Source organism: Penaeus monodon, chromosome 10 (genome assembly GCF_015228065.2).
Source record: "Penaeus monodon isolate SGIC_2016 chromosome 10, NSTDA_Pmon_1, whole genome shotgun sequence".
NCBI lineage: Eukaryota > Metazoa > Arthropoda > Malacostraca > Decapoda > Penaeidae > Penaeus > Penaeus monodon.
Genome location: NC_051395.1, coordinates 31228316 through 31233315, shown reverse-complemented (window position 1 = coordinate 31233315; position 5000 = coordinate 31228316).

The following is a 5000-nucleotide window of genomic DNA, read 5'->3' as shown; positions in this document are numbered from 1 at the left end:
CCTTAAGGCACACAAAGAAGGGCACAACAGCCAAATGTCCCAACTGTGCCAAGAGGCACACAAAGAAGGACAAAGGGACACAACAGTGCCAACCCTGGCCATACCCTCACAGGCAGAGCCAAACCAGGATGAATCTGTGCAGCAAGTGCCAGAAAAGGCTGACCTTACCCAGGCAAAGCCAGCAAAGGAAAATAAAGCCTGAAATGAGAAAAGCCAAGCCATCAAAAGTCAGAGCTACCAAAGGCTCTCCACCTCCCAATGAACCCATGGATAGCCTGACAAACAGCCCAAAAATGAGCGAGGACTTCACAATGGAGTTGTCACACTCCGATATATGAATCCAAACACAAAGACAACATCATGACACACAATCTAAGCATACTACAGTGGAACATCTATGGCTCCAATACAAGAAATGCCATTCTCCATGCAATAGTGCAATTAAGGAACATTGACACTGTAATGCTCCAGGAGACATTAACAGAAGGGACTGTTCGTTTCTTAGGGTATCATGTCTTCATGTTGCCAAGCACAGCTGGCAAAAGAGGCTTGATCACCATGGTCAGAGCAACAATATCCTGCTCTGCAATAGCCGATGCACCGCACTGTGTGGTTGAATCTCTTGCTGTTGAGATTCACCTAGTCGGGGCCTCCCTCAAGCTGTTCACTGTTTACAGCAAGTCATTCTGTAGGAACTTAGACATCAACCAGGTCTGTGCTGCTACAGCACAAGGCCGAGTGATCATAGGGGGAGACTTCAATGCACGCCGACAGGCTATCACACAGGCAATGTGTTTGAGACATTCCCTGAGATCACTCTTCTCAATACCCAAGAGCCAATGCATGTCAGAGGAGGGGTCCTAGACCTCATCTTGGCCACTGTGGCTCTGGTAGAGAGAATCAAATGGTGTGTCGAGGAGACTGTCACAAGTGACCACTATGGCACTGTTACTACCCTCATGGATGCTGGCCCTGCACAAATGCCATAACCAAATCCAAAATGGAAAACAGACAAGGCCAATTGGCATGGCTTTCCAGAATGCCTTGGCCCACTGTCTTAGATTCAATGAACCCCTGCAGAGTGAAAATGTGGAAGTACTTGGAGGCAGACTTATCAATGCCACAAATCAAACAGCCTCACAGACCATTCCTAAAACTCGACCTTGGTCCTTGGTACTTTAATGACGAGATTAAGGAAGTCAACCACAGAGTGAACATGTGCAGAAAACAATTCCGAAGGCAAAGAACCCCTGACAACCTAGCCCTCCTAAGGGAAGCAGTCAGGGATGCCAAGGAAACTGCCAACAGTCAGGTAGGAAAAGTGGCTGGAATGGTGTGAGTCTTTTGACCACCAAACCACCCTTACAGAGCTGTGGAAACAGATAGGCAGGCCACCAGCCACTCAGCTCCGAGGTACACACACCACGACCCTCAATCATAGGCAAAGAGACTGGTGCATGAGTTCTCTGTGAGAACAAGCAGGAACAGTCTGCCAGCCAAACTGAGGGCAAACCAAGAATGCCTGCAACCAGATAGACATGCTCATATCAGAGAAAGGGCAGCCAAACACAGTAACTCAGATGTTATCTTTTCTCTCAGGAAACTAAGAAAAACCTACAAAAACAGTTCTCGCTCAGCCCCGGGTTCTGATGGGATCTCGTTCCCATCTAGGACGGAGAGGTGAGCTTGCACTCCTGCAAGTCATCAACAAGTCTTGGGAAACTTCCTATGGCGTGTATATAAGCACAATTTGTGTAATCCATTAGACAATAGACCACGTGGTTCTAAGTCAAGTTAAGAACCAACAACAACTCAGCGATGGCATAGATGACAATTTTATCTGACCTCGTCTGACCTCTCAGTTCGTGCCCAACGCTTGAAGTGATAAGGTCAGTCCAGCCTTCGCCCTTCAGGGCTGGATAGACAGACAAGCGACCCCGCGCCCAGTGCTTACCCAAGACATTGTTTCGTGTGCTCCCTTCACTGTGTAGAACTCTTCATAATAAAGAGTCAAGCCATCATAACAACTATGGCTACCCCTGCTAGTCATTGTACTAGGGTCCGTAGCCTCTCACACTTCCACTCTACCACAGAGTTGGAAGAGGGTTACCATAATTCCCATCCCAAAACCAATGAAGCCAGGGAAGTACTGCCCCATCTCTCTCCTCAGCTGTCTGGGCAAGACATCCGGGAGGATGGTACTAAACCGATTCCAATGGAAAAGGGGACCCTCGCATGGGCACCTCCATGGGTTCACAAGGGGCATGAGCACAGCACACAGCATAGCCATGCTCTTAAGCACAGTCAGCACTGGCACATCTGTAGTACTATTCCTAGACCTGGAGAAGGCTTTTGAATTAGGAAGTCCTCTTGCTATTCAGGAGAACTTGATCCAGAAGGGAATTAGAGGAAAGCTCTTGGCTTGGATAGGTGATTATTTCAGGAACAGACCAGCCAGAGTCAGATTCCAAGGTCACCTATCACAGCACATGACACTAGAAAATGGAACACCACAGGGTGGGATCCTCAGTCAAGCCCTATTCAACACCCTAATGTCAGTATCCTCAACACATACCTCCCAGTGGGGTGCAAGATCATCTATGCAAATGAGCTTGCAATCATCTCCACTGGACCACACTGCCTAACTAGAGCCCAGCTCTCTATGGACTTTGTATCTGAGGAGTGTTGTAGGACAGGACTAAAGATCTTTGCTGCTGAATCAAAAGCCATGACACTAAGACACAATTTTCAAGGTACAAGTCTGAAAATCCAGGGAATGGAATTAGAGTGGGTCTAAGTCTTCCAATACCTTTGGGGTAAGGATTGACCAGACCCTCTTCCTTTCGTAAGTAGGTCCAGTACCTGGCTGACCAAACCAAAACAAGACTGTGTCTGTCATGAGAGCAATGACTGGGAAACACATAAGAACTGGACATAAAGTATTAAGATCATTCTATGTACATGCCGTCTGGCCCATTGTGGACTATGCTTCTATTGCCCTGATTACCACCAAGACAAAATTAAGAGAAAAATTGGAGAGTTCAAAATGAAGCTGCTAAGATCAATCTGGATGCCCCAAGGTGGACGAAGGTCCTCAGCCTCTTCAAGGAGGCAGACCTGCTCTCCATGGACTCATGAATTGATCTAATGGCAGCACAATTCCTTTCAAAGTTCACTAAGGAACACATGCCTGAAACAAAAAATACTCAGACGCCTAGAACAAGATCATGAGCTGCTTGCAAACAACTCCTGGCTGTCTCACACAGCCAGGGTGTTGATGTTCTATCAGCTCAAAGGTTAACTACTTGCCAAGGGCATGGACTCCCCCCACCCTGAATTTATTGAAGCCCTACCGTGGGCACAAACCTGGATTGAGTTCTCTGTTATGAGCTTATCAAAGAAAAAGAATCAATACCCCATGCCTACTCTAAAGGCAGAAGCCGTCGGGGTCATTGCAGCCATCACTCATCCAGGTAGAAGAACATATTTCACGGATGGATCAGTCGATCCCTTAAACTATCCTGCAGAAAGGGATGCCACAAAATCCATGAGGGTAACGCCTCCTCGCTACAGGCAGAGGCAGCTGCGATCATGGGACCCATAGCCCACGCATCCCTGAGGGAAGGACACGTGGTCATACATACAGACTCGAGGACAGTCATTAACTGTCTTCAACACAGCTCACTCAAAGACAACATCTACCTCCTGACTACTCTGCTTATCATAACGCAGAGGATTCTTGCTCAGGGTAGAAGAATAATCATAAACTGGATCCCCAGTTTATGCTTGTCAGAGGGAATGAACTTGCTGGCAGACTAGCTGACTTTGGCAGGGGTATGCCCCCAAATCTCAAGATTAAACAACCAAACTGAAAACTCTTAAGGCAGAAGTGCAATGCCACAGTTCGTACCTTCCCTCCTGCAGCTTTACAGAGAGAAAATGAGATCCTTCCCCTCTGCCAGATGGTACTCAGACGCCACAGGATACGAGCCACTGGCACTCTCTGAAACAATCAATAGAGGTACCGAAGTCATTCTTCACAGAATCAGACTAGGTTACCATTGCGCATGGCTGATTATATAGACAATTGACTGTGCAGACAGGTGTTGCATGCGATCCGGGCTGGTAAAGAGATTATGCCACATGCTTACATCATGGCGCCTGCTGGCAATCTCGCCACCACGGTAAGCATCGAGTGTCAGAGAACAAGATGAGATAGCCATAAATAGATGACACAGTCTGGGCCTATATATATGGAAAGCCCAGGCGATCTTCGCTAATCTCAATCAATCAATCACCATGGCGTCGGTACTTGAAGGGACGAGAAGCGATAGTGCTGGATGCTTCCACACACTGGCCGCTCGTCGTTCCCGCGCTGGGTGGTTGGCAAGGGAATGGAGGCATGTAACCTCTGTAGGAGAGGTGAGGGCGTCGTGAGTAGGCAAGCTCAGCAGCCTTGCGAGGGAATCCATAGGAAATGTATACAAGTGCATCTCTAATGGCTGTGACTAGATGACGCAGTATGTGATTAAGTAAGCTATGGGCTTCAGGCTTGGGGGAGGAGGGGCACGGAAGGCAGACTACGAGTCATAAATAACCAGTCTATTGTTTCTGGTGCGTAGTAGTAGGCTAACAGCATCTAGAAACCAGTACAGTTCACAGAAGGTAGATTTCGCCCAGTCCTTCACAAGGCGTCCAGTTCATCCTCCATTCGATGGAAGACGTTACTTTGGCAACCAAGGCTAGTTATTTCTGTTGGCAGGGTAGATTCCTCCTATAGGTGGTGTGTAGAAAACGGCTACAAGAGGAATCTGCCAGAGGGGGGGACCATGTTCAACTTCCTCTAAGGGAACATTAATATCCAGTCTTCTAAAGTCTCGGCAAACATTCCTAATTAGAGTACAAGCATCTGGTCGGAGTTATGGGCGACGAGAATAGGGGCCCAGTGACATTCTAGTGATGCTTGTACAATGTGGAGCAAGACTGGGGGAGTGGAGACA